Raw genomic sequence first — 18,629 nt, forward strand, 5'->3', positions numbered from 1 at the left:
TGCATAGCCCATGACTCTTTCTTCTTTTGGGGACTTATCTGTTCTTGATTGTGTCCTTTCCTGTCATCTGTCTCCCTCTCACAGATCCTGACCAAGGTAATGCCTATCATTTAGCCTCTTCAGCAAAACTAAATTGGGACAGTCTGCAGACATTCTAGAGTTTTGCAGGTAAAGGTGTGTGATTTTGTTCCCTTAGGAACAGGAGACTCTATCTGTAGAGTAAAGTTGGCAAAATTGGTAGTATTGTTTTATTGGGAAAAAATCCATTACCACATTGAGTATTTTATGGAATAAATACTGCACTAACTATTTCTATGCCTCTAGCTTAGTAAAATGTTCATTATCTCAAGGTTTATTTAACCGTTGAAATAACATCTTAAAAAGGCTAATGGCCACAGGGGGGTGGAACTATTTTCTTCTGTCATTGGTAATATTGGGGACATTGTGTTTTTAGAGCTGAGAAGCAAATAAAGACATACTTAGAAGTGTCCTCATCTATCCATTCATCAAACCACTGGGGGTAACAAAAAGTATGGTTATGAGATAATTGTTTTGCAAATGGAAACTTCTTTTTTAGCTCTTCATGTAGTAGGAGGTCCTTGTGCCTGCTGGGAAATTTTGGAGACAAAGAACAACAGGATGTTTTTCTCTCCAACAACAGCTTCTATTAACCTCCTGATGTTTGGCTCAGAGGGTTGTGATTATGATCCTGCTGACATCAGCCACCCATCTAAAATAAAGGAGCAATGTTTTGGCTCAAGCAGTGAGAGGCTGAAGACTTGGAGGTTTTGTACCTGATAAAGCAACTGTGTGAGAATTAAGTGTGAGGAAGCATGTTGTGCTATCTCCCTAGCTGTCTAGCGGTGATGTTATTCAACCCAACAAATACCTAATGAGTTTATACTATGGTCTTGGTAATGCATTAGGTATTATGGGGACACTGAGAAGCATTAGGCATGTCATTTGCCCTTTGGAAGCTTATAGCCTTATTGTGGAGAGGAGGTTTATAGAAATACAAAAATGTAACACAACTTAAATACTAGGTTGAAGGGATTCCTGTCAGAAAGGAAGTGTGATTTAGGCACTAAATGAATCTGCTTGATGCTTGGGAGAGGAAAGAAAATTCTTCAGGCAAAGATATGTATCAGAAAACATTCTAACTTGCTGCCTGTTATAATTTACATATCTTCACTTGGTTAAATAAAAATACTCATCATTCTATATGCTTTCTGGCATTCTGATGAGTAAGCTCTTCTACTTTTCTCATTTTGTAAATAAGGCAATCAGGGTGTGTGGAGATTAAGTGATTAGTCTAAGGCTCAAAGTATTATGAGTTAGGGATAGTATTTGAATATACTTTGCTTCAATTTTTTTTTCTCTTGCCCATCTTAGAGTTGTGAGAGCCATTTAGCAAACCTTCAGTAATAACAATATTGATGGTTTTATTAAATATCAGCTAAAACATATGAAATAATTTAGGCTTTTAAAGTCTTTCATATTAAGGATGAAAATCAGAGAACAACAGATGTAGACTTGGTTCTTCATGCTCTGTGACCAAGCTAAATAAGGTAACTATCAAATTTGAAACTGAGTGACTCCAAGCAATGCCCCTCTGCAGTGAATATTCTTTACTGATGCTAAAACTATCTTGATCTTGCTAGCTTTCACCCTGTAGATCTGTGAGATTTTCTAGGACAGAAATGATGTCTTATAAAATGTTATGCCCCAATAATGGGCCCGTGATTAAAGGAGTGAGACTGATATAAAGCAAAGGTCAAGCAAAGCTTTATTTCGCGCCAAGCATCAAAAATCTAATGGAACGTTTGGGGCCGCACCTTTTAAAAGAGAGGGCGACCCTTCTCTGTTTCACAGACTAGCTTTTAAGGGCAAAGGCCATGCGGTTGGGTCTGACCACGCACAGGTGACCAATGAGATTGTAACACACACAGGGAACTCCACAGTGATGCTAGGTGACCAATTGAATTAGAATTTACCCTAGTAGACATTAGAACCAGCCTATTACACCTTGATTAGGATTGGTGCCAAAAAGGCTCCCAGAGGGCGGGGTCCCTACTCCTTGGTAACCAGGGAGACAGGATGCAACCCCCCACTGATCGGACATCTCCACCTGGCCTGACCCACACTTGTATCTGGGCTTTGTTACCTGGAGCTGGTTTCTGGGACTTGTCTCCAAGTAAATCCCCTGGGGGAAGGGGAGCAGGGACAGTTTCTAAATAAGTCCTTACATAAAACTTTTAATAGTTTACACATTGTTATGCCTGTTAAGAGGAAAGGGTTAACTTGTCCCAACACTCATCATCTGCAGGCTGGTCTCCCAAGAAAAGAGTTGACCTCTCTACAAAGCTCTATGAAATTAGCTGTGGCTGGTGCTTAAGACAATTAAGGTCAAGGACAAGACTTGGACTCCAGTTTTCAGATGATGCCAAGAGGATGGGCTGTTTCTTTACCACCCAAGATCTGCTTCTTTCTGTAACATATAAGACTGCAAGCACAAAGTTTGGACCCCAACACTTGAATATTCCACAGCTAAGCCACCAGATGGGACTGGAAGCCCATATCGTCATATTGATAGTTTGCCATAGTTCTTGACCACAGCAGGGGATGGGGGATTGCTTTTTCTTTCTTTCCTTTCCTTTTCTTTTCTTTTTTCAAGATTTTATTTATTCATTTCAGAGAAAAGTGAACTAGAGAAAGAGAGTAAGAAAGAGTAAACAAGCCTAAGGTAGAGGGGGAGAGGGAAAAGCAGACTCCCCTCTGAGCAGGGAGCCAGATCTGGGACTCTATCCTAAGACCCAGGGATCATGACCTGAGCTGAAGGCTGACGCTTAACCAACTAAGCCACCCAGGCGTTTGAGGGATTACTTCCCTAATCAGCTTAATAACCATACAGTATGAGAAAATGAGTTGCCCCCACCCTTAGAAGGATGGTTACAGTTGTTCAGTACATAAGATGGGGGAGTATTAGAGGTGGGCACTGTCCATTCAGAAGAAATGGATAAAGATCAGCCCTTTCCTCTGAGTTTAGATAGCAAAGTGGTCGTCTGATGGAGTGGTTCCAGGGTGGGTCACAACTGATCTCCTCAAACCTCAGAATCACCTAATTTTTTAAAAGCTAGGCAGAAGCTTTTACTATCCTAATGCAGATGACTCTATGATTTAATCATTGAATGGACTGGGATAGATGGTCCTTTCTTATTAGGATATCCAGAATCATTCCTTCAGATAACTCTTCACAATTTAGTCAGTTTGACACTGGGCAGTTCCAAAGTGTGTGTGAATATACATATGCTCCAAATCTAAACATTGTATTTATATATATATACACACACATACACACACACACACACACACATATATAACACATCTAAACATTATATATATTATATTCCATATCGAAACATTATATATATATAAAAAATATTCCACATCTATCTAGCTCTTAATATGAGATAGATAGATGAAATATGCAATAGACATATATCGAGAGAGACGGAGCGAGCCCTAGAACAATTAAATCAGAGACAAACTGAACTAGCACTTCCTTTGCTTTTCCTGGGAGACTGGCTGGACTTCTTAATGTTGTCCTAAGGACTGCTTTTTCTTTTCGTAGGAGTCCATTTGCTCTGACCTATCACTTAGAGACCCATAAGCTGCAGGGTGATAGGAAATACCTGGAGTTCCACAAATGCATGTAGGGACCTGATCCATATAAACTGTCCCATCTTATTTTGTCCCCTGCCATACTCAAACTTCCTCAAGTGATTGGCAAATCTGAACAGCACCCTATACCGAGGAATGAGCAAACCCCAACTTGCAAGGCACTGCTGTTGACTGCCTGGCTGTCCTGACCCATCCACCTGTGGCTGCAGCTGTTATCTTGTATCCTACTCATGGGATGGGGCAGCTCCATCTAAACATCTTATGCTGAACATTCTGTACTGGCCGTCCTCGCCTGGGTTGTGCCTGCAGATCAGGGCGCTCAGCTGCCACAGGGTCATGGATGTGTAATGTGTGGCGGTAATGGCATGACCTCTGAGTAAGCAAAACGGCCCTTGCATACCAGGTACGTAAGTCAGGATCCCCAAGGCTCCCAGGCTGAGTGATTCTCTGGAAGGATTCTATGGCTCAGAAAAGCTGTTACACTCACAGTTACAGTGAAAGGATATTATTACAGTGAAAGGATACAGATTAAAACCAGCAAAGGTAACAGGTGGCATGAGGTGGAGTCCAAGAGAAACCAGGAGCAAGATGTCTCCTCCCAGTTAAGTCACCCAGGGTCACACTTAATTGTCTCAGCAACAATATGAAATGAGACAGCACTTTCAAAGTGTTGCCACCAGGGACGCTCATGCACACCTTGGCATTTAGGGATTTTTGTGTTTTTTTAAGATTTTTATTTATTCATTTGACAGACAGAGATCACAAGCAGGCAGAGAGAGAGGAGGAGGCAGGCTCCCAGCTGAGCAGAGAGCCTGATGCGGCCCCGATCCCAGGACCCTCGGATCATGACCTGAGCCAAAGGCAGAGGCTCTAACCTACTGAGCCATCCAGACTGGTATACCATGGCCTATGGCCTCAAGCACACAAAAAGACTTGAATCTTGCAAAATATTCCCAGGGCTCAAAGGTTATTTCCCAGGAGCTGGCTAAGAGTCAGGCTTGAAGAGAAACCTTTCTTTGGACTTAGTCCGTTTCAAGCAACCTGGGTCTGTGGAGCTAAAACTTTTCCTGCCCAGAAAGAAGTACTTGAGGTTATGGAAGGTGAGAAGAGAATCCATACTAAATTATTTTGCACTAGAAGTCTTCTAAGATAAGTGTCACCTGGCAGCACTGAATTCAGAGTAGCACGGAGCTACTCTGTTGTGATGTTAGGCTTGCTATGGACTACTGACTTATCAAGTGGATAGTTAGTAGCCATTCCAGAGTCTACTAATAATGCAGTTATGCTCCTGGGGCCTCCCAGATTCCTGGAAAGTATCATTGAATAATACTTGTAATATATATGTAATAATAATAGTATATGTATATAATTATATATGTAATAATAATAATATTAAATTTAAATTAAATCAAAGAAATAATTAATTATATGATTATATAATTATATAATTAATAATAAATAAATTAATTAATTAAAATACAATAATAGTAAATAATCTATTAACAATGCATTTGAAGCCCGAAGCTGAGCTGGGCTTATGACTTTTCCTCCTCTAGTCTTTGCGGGGGGGAGACTTGAAAGCCGACCATTTCTCCCTCTCCTTGCTGGAGCTATGGGTGGCAGCTTTCTTACACTTTCTGGAATGGATATCCTATATCTTTTGGGCTGTTACTACCAAAGGGCCTTCTAGTTTACTTTGGGAGAACATGACTTTCTTCTTGTGGTGGTTATCTGACTTTTCTCAATCACCTTCTGAGTCTCCTCCATCAGTTTCAGTGACTGGCCTCATAGCTCTTACAGTTGAAATGATATAGAGTGCGGTCCCTCATTTGGAATCAGGGTGAATTGAGAGACTCTAAGACTGACTGTAGGTTAGCTTTGCCAGAAAAATAAATGGTTTTCTCGAATTTCAGTGGAAAAAGGCTATGGTAGAGTACTTAAGGAAATCAAACCTGGTTAACTATGAGATCATGCCAGAGTGGGTTTGGTACTTCGCCAGTCATGAGTGCTCATTTGGTACACCTGCTGCTGGCTTACTATGTCACAGGTGGACCCTTGCCCAAGGTGTCAGTGCTGAGCTGACGAGAGAGGGTAGGAGCCATATTATTAACACGTGCTATTGCTATTGAACCCTGGTTTCTAATTTCAATAGGGAAGAATCAATGCATCCTTAATAATGCGGCTTAAAAATTTGCACAACTCAGGGAGACCTTGTACTGGAATCTGATGCCCAGCCCTCTTGAATTTTTGTGTGCTGTGCCAGAATGTGCTAGAGCAAGAAAGGCCTCACATACCTGCTATTGATCCTGCCTGCCCACGTTCCTTCCAATGAATTCTCACCTAGAACAACTGAACAGATTTTAGGTTGTCAATGTAAATGACCAAATGGCCTTTTATCTTGTCTACATGCATGCTACAATTCTCAGCTCAGGCAATGGAACATAGTGGAGAAATATTTTTTGAATGTATAACTTCTTTGTGTTTCTTTCTTTCTTCTTTGTGGGCTATAGGTGGGGACAGTTCATTATTAAACTGGGTTTACTCTTTTCTCCCTTTTCTGTGGTGGAAGCAAGTTTTAACCTTTTTAAATCATTTTGAATGTCTGAGAAAGTGGTTAATACTACATGGTTACTGGTGCCTTGGGACTATTAATTGGTTTTTACAGCATATTAACAAAGCACTTAAAAGACAAATAGCATGGTGAAAAGTACCGAACACATTGCTCATAAAAATAAATGTTAGGAATCTGTACTTCTTGCTTTATCCTTTAAGGCATTTCCAAGCACACTAGCCAGACATCCATTTCATTTATAAGATGCGATCTTCAAAAGCAGAGAGTTTAAAACTGAATTTAAAGGCCAAAACTGGAGATACCATGTGTTATAGTCAATTTTCTAGGTAGTTAAAAATTCTAAGAACTTACCTATGGCACACAGAGCTTTGCTCTATGATTTATGTGCTAGCTTACTTTATTATGCAGTGTTGAGAAAAGACTGTGAAATATTCTAGATAGGCAGCCATTTGCATTTGGGAGCCAAACAATTTGCATACTGATAGTATGCTGCTTTTTGAAAAGAAGGGGGAAAGGAGCCTCAGGACTCACCAGAGAAAAAGGAGCAAGTTAGAAATCCCATGGTTTGGGGGATGAGAGGGTAGGAACAGTTTTTATACAGTTCCATTTTTTTGAGTCATATATCTATTGAAAGAGAACTTGCTCTATAAAAACCTTATAAGCAATGAACTGTTTATTTCAGAATGAGGCTCTGGGGAATAATCTCATAAGAAACACATCTTGCATTTGTAGAGAAACCCAAGGGGATAGTATTCATGAAGCATTATCCCAGTGTAGGCAAAAAATGACAACCAATGCAAACTCATCAAACAATTGAAAAGGAAATGCTTGATTACTGAATAATTTTTTTCTCCCCTGCGTCCTCTCTCCCAAATGCATAAATCCGTCATTCTGTATTATAGACAGATTGATCATTCTTTTTCTCAGCTTCTCCTTCCCTGTTCCTGTGTAACTGTCCTCGCGAGTTCCCACCTTACTACCCACCTAAGCAAAGCAAAAGCAGAACTCACTGCAAACTCTAAAGGTTTCTTAAGTTACAAGTCAGGCCTTTTATGTCATGCAATCTCTATCCCGCGTGTTGTGAATAATAATTCCTGTGACAGGTTTAACTCGTAAGGTTTAACTATGGTATAGGAGCACATGGGGATCAGCTGTACTGTCAGGTGTTCAAGTGTTTGAAAGATTAGCTGTCTTATAAATTATAGTGGCTTCAAGGTTATCCCTATAATAATGTCATGTTCACTGACTTGCGTTTGCTTTTCAGAATGAGAGAGAAAGGGCTGGAATTACAACGAGGTGAGAGCATGGAGTCTAACTCCAAGCTTATTCAGCGGCCTGGAGGCGATCACGTAAATGACCTTTATCCACAGGCTAGGTGCAGATGGGGAAGCCATTGTCCTGTATGTCCTATTCTGTTGGTTTGATGACCTACAGGCATGTATTCCTTCATCTAAGTCCTAGGGGTTCCCTTCCCATCTTCTGTAGATATTTTTTTATTTTTATATTTCAGATCCTCTTCTGCATGGATAGGATAAAGATAGTAAAAGCAAGCAGTTTCTTTTGGTTCTTTTATTCTACTTACCAATTTATTCTACCTGACAATAACCATAGAAGGAGTTCACAGCGCAGACAGAATGGTTTGTAAAGTAACAAAAATGGTAAGCAGTGCCTCTGAGAAAATAAATATATGTCTCTTTCACTGAATACTATAGACTTTCTTCACTTTTAGAATAATGATGGGAAAGGTCAGAGAATGAATGGAGACATAGAAATAATGCTACCAAATATCCAACATGATGTCATTGTACCGGTGGCTCAGAAAGTTGGGGAGGTTGAGAAATGGCGATAGCCTTCCTATGTATTCACAAAAAGCATCGTATTGCATCACAGAAGCGTTTTTTGATGGAATTTATTACTATTAATAGAGAGGTGTGATCATTTTTCTTGGCAATCTGAGAACACATTTCTTTTAAGCAAATACACTGCAGGACTTAGAGATTTCTATTCCTCTGGCATCTTGCAAGTATTGAACCACTGCAGAGTAGACAGTGGTGATCAAAAGAGCCATAAGAGTTACAAATGAAAAGAGAATTCAAACAAGTCATCAAGATGACTTACTATGTTCAGGAGGCTCTACAGGACAATCCTTTTATTGAATTCTATAACTGGGGGATTTCCTATACACATTCAATTTTTCCACGAAAAGGGGCAGAAGGAAGGAAGGAAAAGTACTAGGTCCGCTGTTTCTCAAATTGGCCCTGTTGAGTTGTCCTGAGGAGATTTTCATCTATATAAACTGACCGTGAAGGATGACATATTTAACCAAAATCAAATTTGAGTATTTCCTCTCCCTGCCTGTGTAACCTCAGAGCAGAAAGACTGAGATCCAGGCTAATTAGGAGTTTGCTGTTATGAGCTAGAAATTGTTTTCTGTAAACCTGTACTGTAGAACACTGCAAACCCAAATCTGACAGCTTTCATGACTAGAACTTCCTGTTGTTCTTCTCCTTCCCCTACCTCTCTTTTCTGTGGAGGATCCCTATCTAAATATAAAGGTATTTTCCTGACTCCTCATTTTCATCATATCACACATTCTGGACCTGTTCTTTTCAGAAGATGAGGGCTCCATGTGTTTCCCAAGAATTCAAAGTGAAAAAATAATTGTCTTGAACAAGTTAAACTTTAAAAACCATGTTTAAAAACGGAGTAATGCTGTCACAGGATGGGGCAACAGGTCCCAGGCTGTAAGATCTGCCTGTGCTTGGATGGAAGGTGTTAATGTACATTCCTGAAAGGCCATAAGAGACAGCAGAGAGGTTCATCAGTCATGGAGTCAAAGGAAGAGGCAAACGCTAGCTAAAGCTGCCCATAGAGCAAGAGTACATTGCTTAAGAACTTGCCCTCTGTTTGGTCTGGGTGGCAGTTACGACTCTAGAAGGAGTGAAGAAGTATAAACTTGCTTTTTATGGTTCAAAGGTTTAATGGCACTGGGTTGCACACTTAACTTATTCTGATCACATACTCACCAGGCAATCTACCATTCATAATTTAGCTTTCCCTGAAGCCGGCTCACCAAGAGATAACATATTGACTGCAGAATTCTGCTTGCCCAGTGCCTTTTGGCAGTTATAGATTAGAGTTTTCATGTTAAATTAACAAACATATCCAAGTTCTAACTTGACATTCTCTAGAATTGCCTATAGGGGTGGTAAGTACAGGGGAAAGAGAAGACCCCAGTATCTTTTATCTCAACAAAGGTAATTCTCCTCTAAAATGATTTGGCATTCTGGTTTTAATCTCAAATCTCTTGGGTTCATGGGAGTCTGTTCCTAGAGATGGATTCAGGTTACAGATAGATAAAATCAGGGTTGTTAGCCTTTGAAGCTAAGGTATCCTGACCTAAGACAACAACACTATGTTCGGTAAACTCATGTCACCCTGTCTGTCCCTACTTTACCAAGAAACCTGCTCTCCTTGGGATTACTCAGACTCTTTTGCTACCATTTCTCAGAAATACTGCACAGAACTTAGAATGACTTTGTTTTGTTTTGTTTTGTTTTTCCAGTGACCCAGTTGTTTTCCTTACTACTGTATTTCTATTGCATAATATTCAGCCAAAGAATGATGTTATAAGTGATATCTAGTCCTCAGGCTTTTGCTTTTCAGTGAGTCAGATCTCTCCATCAAAAGGATCTGAAATTCTCAAAGCTGGAAGAAAGATGGAAAGAAACATTCTATAATGCTAGCAATGTATGATCGCTTTCAAGCTGCAAAGCAACCCTGTAGAGAGACACAGAAGATACTCCCAATTAAGTTTGAGAAGACTGAGGCTCACCCAAGTTAGACTGATCCAAGGTTTTGAAGCTATTCTTTTTTATTTCAAAGCTAACATTTATTGTCCATTGTTTTTTATTTTACTTTTAGATCTAGGTGGATTAATTCAGGTATATGCATGTGAGATGATAGAAGTGGGCAAATTCAGGAGCAGAGTGAAGCTAAGGTTCAGAGAATCCTTTTGGGAATACAGAAGTGTACTGAATGAGTGCCTCAGGCATATGATCTTAGTAGCTCTCCATTCTCCTTAAGTTGTGGTAATGCTTATCTTAGAGTAAAAAATAGTAAGTGTGTGATAAACATGTTAGTGCTTAATCCACATAAAGTTCTATAACAAAATGGCAAATAAACAATTAAACTGCAGATTTAATAATTCATGTTTTGGGGCGCCTGGGTGGCTCAGTTGTTAAGCATTTGCCATGGGCTCAGGTCATGATCCCAGGGTCCTGGGATGGAGCCCGGTATCAAGCCTCACATGGGGCTCCCTGCTCAGTGAGAAGCCTGCTTCTCCCTCTCCCACTCCCCCTGCTTGTGTTCCCTCTCTCCCTGTGTCTCTCTGTCAAATAAATAAATAAAATCTTTAAATTTATTTATTTATTTATTTATTTATTTGACAGACTGAGATCACAAGTAGGCAGAGAGGCAGGCAGAGAGAGAGAGGGAGCAGGGTAGAAGCAGGCTGCCGGCTGAGCAGAGAGCCCGCTGTGGGACTTGATCCCAGGACCCTGGGATCATGACCTGAGCCGAAGGCAGCGGCTTAACCCACTGAGCCACCCAGGTGCCCAATAAATAAAATCTTTAAAAAAATACTCTACTACCAAAAAAATAATTATGTTCTATTTAGCATGATACTAGTAGTTGACATCTTTCAAAAAGTATATATGTTGACAGTAGAGGCATTATTCTAAGGGTGTCGTATATATAGCATTAAGAAGACTCTATCTTTGACATTATAAACAATTTGGATTGCAAATCAGATTGAATTGCAGAGTTCAGAGAAGTTGTTATTTCTAAATTACTGTGTTAGTTGAGTCTTAAATTATCATAATGCTGGTGGTTTGTTTGGGTGTCTACCTGAAAGGGGAAGAGGGAGTTTTGATTTCATCTTTAAGAAAAGGTGCCTGGGTGGCTCACTCGGTTGAGCGGCTACCTTTGGCTCAGGTCATGACCTAGTGTTCTAGGATCCAGTCCCACATCAGGCTCCCTGCTCTGCGGGGAGCCTGCCTGCTTATCCTTCTCTTGCCTGCTACTCCCCCTGCTTGTACGTGGTCTCTCTGTCAAATAGATAAAATCTCTTTGGGGCGCCTGGGTGGCTCAGTGGGTTAAGCCTCTGCCTTCGGCTCGGGTCATGATCTCAGGGTTCTGGGATTGAGCCCAGCATCGGGTCTCTGCTCAGCGGGGAGCCTGCTTTCCTTCCTCTCTCTCTGCCTGCCTCTCTGCCTACTTGTGATCTCTGTCAAATAAATAAATGAAATCTTAAAAAAAAAAAAAAAAAGAAAGAAAGAAAAGAAAAGAAATGGAAGGTGAGGGTAAGTGTTACCTGGAGAGGTAGGATTCACACAAGCTTCACTGAAAGGTAGGATTTGAAATGAACATCCTCAAAGAAAAGTGAGCAGTGATGGGCTGGAAAAGTGTAGCTGGTAAAGCAAACTGGGAGTGCTGATTATAGAGTTCTTAAAAGCAAAATGAGTATTTATAAATGTTAACCTTATGGTATTGCTCTGTTTATTATAATCTTCCTTTGGACCCCATTTATCAGAAGAGATCTTCTTGACACTTAACAAAACATCATTAGTAAACCCAAGAACATGGGTTTACTAAACATGGGATTCCGTATTTGGATCACCTTATATTTCCCTCTGTCATCTTGAGTAATTGATTAATCTTTAACTTGTCTTTCTTTAGAAGTGGACTCTTTTTTTTTTTTTTAAGATTTTCTTTATTTATTTGACAGAGATCACAAGTAGGCAGAGAGGCAGGCAGAGAGAGAGAGAGGAGGAAGCAGGCGTGCCGCTGAGCAGAGAGCCCAATGCAGGGCTCGATCCCAGGACCCTGAGGTCTGAAGGCAGAGGTTTTAACCCACTGAGCCACCCAGGCGCCCCTAGAGGTGGACTCTTTGCCTGTTTTCATCATTAAAGGCATACATCAGTATTTAGGATGAAGTCTTCACTCATCCACAAGAAATATACTTCGTTGTTCATAAAATTAATTTCATTCTAGTCATCCTCACCAAGACATTTTGCATTAAATCCTTTTATGTGTTAAAGCATTTTAGGAATTGTTGATAATAGATGGAAGTTATTTTCTCCTTAATGCTTTTACTTGGAAAAATTAAAAGTGCCATCTTACCACATTTTTTAAAATTACTACCTGGTAAATTTTAGAAATCTAGGATTTTTTTTTTTTTTTTGTCCTTGACACCTGTAAATAAAGAAAATTTGAGGATATTTAGAATGTGAAGATACATGGAAGGAAAGCATAAACAGACCAGCCCCTAGTCACCTGTATGCAGATCACACAGTAATTAATTAAGTGGTGCCCCAGAATTGTGCTAAGGGGGTGCCCTTTACTTTTGCTTCTTACTTAATTTTTCCACCACCTCTCTTCCCTCACATGCAGCCTGATCTACCTTCAGACACTTCCTATCATCTGGTCCCTCTCTGATCAAGTATGCCTTTGCAGCTTTCCGTCCTTAATTATAGGTTGGTAAGCTGTGCAAATACAGAGCTCTAGTTTTCTCAATAAAGAGAGGAATTTTTCCTAGAAGAAGATATGCAGATGGACAAGATTAGGGGGGTTTATGAGGTGGGATTATATTTCACTACAAAATAAAAAAGGACACATTTTTACATGAGAAGCGCTTTTTTTAAATAGGAAAGTATTATCTTGTCTTTAGTAAGTCTAAAATTGGAATCGAACAGACATTTAAATAGAGTAAGCATTTAGAGCCAGATGCTGTGGCAGTGTGATGGAGAGTTCTTTGACTATTTACCAGTGTTTATCTAATTAACAGATATTTAATAATTCCATGCTAATAGATTTCATAAATAAGATAAATAATATTTTTATTTTTATTTATTTATTTTTTAAAGATTTTATTTATTTATTTGACAAAGAGAGAGATCACAAGTAGGCAGAGAGACAGGTGGTGGGGGGTTGGGGGAAGCAGGCTCCCTGCTGAGCAGAGAGCCCGATGTGAGGCTCACTTCCAGGACCCTGAGACCATGACCCAAGTCGAAGGCAGAGGCTTAACCCACTGAGCCACTCAGGCACCCCAATAAGTAATATTTTTAGTGTTACATTGTATTCTAACAAAAATCCTAGAATATTTAACCAATAAGTATTTCCTATTACATAGCCCAGCAAGATTCCTCCCTCTACTTATTCACTCATCTATTCATCTATCAGGGATGAATTAGGTACCAATTATGTGCTCTTGATATAAAGATAAATAGAACAAAGCAGGGGACAGAGACAGCCGTGAGACTATCTGGTTACCATAATGTAGTATGTGATGAAGAACAGGTAGGAACAATGATTTAAGGGAACATACAGAAGGTCCCCTGGAGTTATCATGGAATGCTTCTGGAAGAGGACACATTTAAATTCAGTACTGAACAAAGAGTAAAGGTTTTTCATGAATATGAAGGTATGTGTTGGTAGGGGTGCATTTATTGGAGAAGTAAGAAATGAGAGGTAATTTAGGCAACAGAGAAGGTATAGGTAAAGATGAGAAGAAAAATGTGTGGACATTTAAGACACTGCAGAAAGTTTGGTATGCCTGGATATGCCTGGAAATCTTGGTGCTGGTGGAAAGGTGGTGATAGGATGATTGGAGAGGGAAGCTAGGAAGGAGCAAGGATGATTTTCCGTGAAAGCTGTTTGGGCTTCACTCTCGAGGTAATGGTGTACCATTGGAGGATTTTTAAGCTGAGAAGTCAAATAATTATTACTTATTTTAGAAATTTTGCTCTGGTTGTACTGTACATAGATTGAGTGTAGGGAGCTAGACAAAGTAGAAAGATACTAAAGAACACCAGGACAGAAATAAAGGCATGGGCTATGACAGTGGAGTAGAAGTTAAGATTGGCTGAAACAATTTCTAGGCAGTCCGGTCAAGTAGGCACAGTTAATATAAATATAAGAGGTGAAAGAAGGAAAGTCTGGAGTGGAGAGAGGTACTGATAACTAGAATGCCAGAAAATGTGCTAAGCTTTGGAAAAGTCTGTGAATGATACAAATGAATATCCTTAAGAGTCACTTTGAAATAACTGGCACGTAGTGAGTTGTTTGAATTGCCATAGTAGGGGTGCCTGGGTGGCTCAGTGGGTTAAGCCTCTGCCTTTGGCTCAGTTCATGATCTCAGGGTTCTGGGATCGAGCCCCACATCCAGCTCTCTGCTCAGCAGGGAGCCTGCTTCCCCCTCTCTACTGCCTCTCCACCTACTTGTGATCTCTCTCTGGCAAATAAATAAATAAGTGAATAAACAAATAAATAAATAAATAAATCTAAAATGAATTGCCATAGTAATTGGTTCACGTGCACATTTTCTATTGTTTCTATTTCACCATCTCTTGAAGGCAGAAACTATGCAAGTGGCTAACTTTCTTTGTAAAATATTCACTCGAGTATAGGCAGTTTTGATGATGATAAAGCTATAGCCAGGAAAATTGGATACACCGTTAGAGCAGAAAACACCCCCCATTAAGTTCTGAATCTTAACTTAAAAAGCGTTCAGTTTCTAAGTATGCTCAGTCTTAAAGATGAATGGCTGTATTTCAACATTAATCAATTTCAAGCATAGGAGGAAAATAGATTTATGCATTCCTTGAAGATAACATTGGGAGAGCAGTTTAACCTAAACACTTTCCATGAGGGATAGCACAGTGTGTTTAAAATGCAGTCAGGTGATTCATTAGGCTTTTTGTTTCAGTTCATTGGGTGGTGCCAAGATGAAGCTCTGAGCCACTGACCAGAGTGCATGGTGGATACTGTTATGATTATATCCTCATTTCCACCTACCTCAAATGCAAGGAGACTAGAAAATGCCTTGCTGAATGAATGATCGCTAAATGAATGATTACTCACCAACTTCACCCTTCAGTGTATGGTGGGGTTTCTCTTAGGCAAAGGACTAAAGAAATTATAGATGCAGCCTGCAAGCCTGTTGAGACTGATGACTGGTCACTGATGGTTAAGTGCCTGTTAACTTCCGTCCCTGTTCAGTGCTACACGTGCTACCTTTTTGACTATACCACTATTTTTTTATTAGGCCAGCCAAGACAAGAATGGAATACTTTTTGCCAAATTGCCTCTCTGGCATTTTCTGACTAGAACCCGTTCCCTCAGCTCTTCCTCAATCTTTTTTTCTTTCCCCAGCCCTGCTCAAGTCTAGACAGTCAAACAAGGGCATGGGATTTCCTCCTAATTTTACAGGATTGGCATATTGTCCTTATCTCTTATCTTCCACAGAATGTGTTCAGAGACACAGTCCCCTGGCTTCACACTGTGAGTGGCAGCATGGTATAGCTAGTCCCTTGGCTCACTCAATTGCGCCTGGATGGACCTTTTTAGTTTTCTGCATGTATCAAATCTTGCTCAGGTTTCCTCCTGACATTGAAATCCATACCATGCCCGTAAAGATAGGAAGACCTCCTTAGAGCAAGTTATAAATGCCTATAAAAACCCTGTAACTTAAAAACATGACTGGAAGAAAGAAGGCAGAGGGACCTTAAAGGTTAAACCTAAATTACATGTTTAAATTCTCATTTGGTTGGGTAATGGTTTTTTGTGACTGATGAATAAATAGGAGTAAAATTTTCAGTTTGTTTAATTCTGTGGAAGAATGCCCAAAGCATACTGTAGGATGAGATCCTAAAGCATTATGCATTTGTCACCAAGAATAATGTATTTCCTGTTTCACCTGGTTAATAAGGACCTTAAAATCAATTTGCCTCTCCGAGAATTAATGTATAACCTTTAATTCTTGCTGAAGGTCTTTGAGGTTGAGAAGTTGAGTTTTCTGATGTATTTTGCTATTGACTGAACATGATTACTTGATAGGAGAAAGAGAAAGGAACATTCACTGCAGTGAGGAAGTTTGGGGGAAATATGCAAATGAAAATTTATTTTATTACACAATAAAAATGTAGTGCAAAAAATAAAGCCAAAGCAGCTGAACCTGATTTGAAGCAAAGGGCTGAGTATAATAATCATTATTATACTGAATTTGTTCCTCTTCAGGCAGGTATTTTGAATCTGTGATTTTCTCACTTTGTAGAGAGTGTTAAATCCTTTCAGGCTGCTAGGCACCATTTAATTTAATCCCCAGTTCTTTTGAACTAAAAGACAATTGAAAATATTTGCAAACATCACCAAAGTACATAAGTTATTTTCTTCTGCTTCACTAATTGAAGAAATTCTCATAGTGGCTGATAAAACATTGCCTATTTTAGTGCTCTAATTGTTTGATATAATAAAAGTATATTTTTAAAACACATTTATTCTGTTTAAGAATTGTGGGTTGTTGTTTTCTAATCTTGGTTCTACTGTGTCTTTGCTAGTCATAGTCCCTTGTCTGAAACTCAGCTCCCTGTCTGTAAAATGAGAGTCCGGCATGCATGATCGTTGCTTTGTTTCCCACTACCAATTCTCTCCAACTGTTTTTCCTTGAAAAAAGTAGGTGCCAAAGACACAAAAATCTTTGTCCTATTTGGTTCTATAACTGATCTAGAAGTAAATAAAGTATTTGATATCCTCTATCTTATATGTGTTCCCCTCGATTCTGAGATAATGTTAGATGACATTTTGGAGTTTGGGATAGGATGGCGAACACAATAAATCCTCCAAAGGATGTGGAGTTTGGAATAGATAAGGATAGTTTAGCAGTCTGTCTTGGCAAAGGTTTGTAGAGGGAAGATCGAGTACTCAACAGTGTGCATTAGGGTGCATACCAGATGTTACTGGAAGCTGATGGATGACTGAATGCTCACATTTTTCATAGAGAAATTGACCTGAAAATATAATATTTTTGAAGTATTTTGACATGAAGTTCTTTTATCCTTCTATAAAAATACTTAAAGGCCAGAGTTGGTATACACATGAATGTTTAAGAACTGTGATGGTGATCTTAATGTCCTGTTCTCTTTTTTTCTTCTTCTCCTATGCTATTATTACAAAATGTTAGAATCTAGTTTCCAGATCGTTTTTATTCCTGTTAAGAATTTTAAAGGAAAAAACACACTTTCTAAGGTCTCTTCCTTAATCAAAGGAAAGTTATCTGAAATGTTCTTCTGTTTCTCCTTATTTTGCCAGATTAGCATTTTGCTCCATGAAAAACAGGATTCATGGTTAAATGAGGGAGAAAATATAAGTCTTTGTGGAAGAATCCCAAGTAATTTTTGAGATATGGCCCCGGCCAATATTTAGAACTTAACCCCCTGCCTACTTGAGTGTGGGCTGCATTTGGTAGCTTGTTTCTAAGAAATAGAGTATGGAAATAAAGATTATCTTTATAGTGGAAAAACCTGGTAAACACTATGTCGCTAAGTGATCAAGGTTAACATTACCAGTGATACCTCATATTGATACCATGTAACAGTGATAGGATATGATGAGAAGAGCATTTCACCTCTGTGAGGCGTTCTTCCTCCAAATCCCTAACGCCAGTCTAATCATGAGGAAGACATCACATAAACTCAAACTGAGAGCATTCTACAAAATAACTGACTAGTATGCCTTAAAATTGTCAGTGTCCTATTAAAAACAAAACAAAACAAGGTAGCTAAGAAACTATCTCCAATCAGATGAGGATGAAGTGATATGATGACTAAGTGGAATGTAACATTCTGGATGGGATCCTTGATATTAAATAGGATTCTATTAGGTGTGGGGGGAGGGGAGACATCAGTAAAAAAACTAGTGAAATCCAAATTACAAATAGTGCTTAGTTAAAAGGAATGTGCCAAGGCTGGCTTCCTGGTTCTGGCAAGTGTGCTATGTAGTATAAAATATTAACAATATGGGAAAGTGGGTAAGAGAATTCTGTGTTATCTTTGCAACTTTTATGTAAATCTGAAACAATAATAAAATTAAATATTCATTTAAACATAAAAGCTTAATTTCTTGGTTTATTTGATAGTCATTATCCCCTCATTTATCTCATTTTGCAGTGAACTACTTAACTAGTTTTCAATTTTTGCCATTACGTTTGCATTGATTCTTTTGCTTTGAGAGTCATGAAGAAGTATATATAGAGAGAGATACTGGAATTATTAATGATAAATTGTTATTTATGACCCACAGTGAGTACAGTAAGAGGAGTGGAAAAGCTTTTTAAAAAAATTATTTTACGGAAGCAACCAATAGGTAAAATGTCTGAGAAGTTACATTTTGAGGGAAAAATTATATAATTCTATTTGAATGAAATAAAAAAAGTTCATTTGATTTCAACTTTTTCTAAACTGGGTTTTAATAAGATTTGAAACATGAAGGATAACACTTTGTATAAAGTCATGCTATGAGGTCAGGAGTTCGTAGTATT

This window comes from Meles meles, chromosome 9 (genome assembly GCF_922984935.1).
Source record: "Meles meles chromosome 9, mMelMel3.1 paternal haplotype, whole genome shotgun sequence".
Taxonomy (NCBI): Eukaryota; Metazoa; Chordata; class Mammalia; order Carnivora; family Mustelidae; genus Meles; species Meles meles.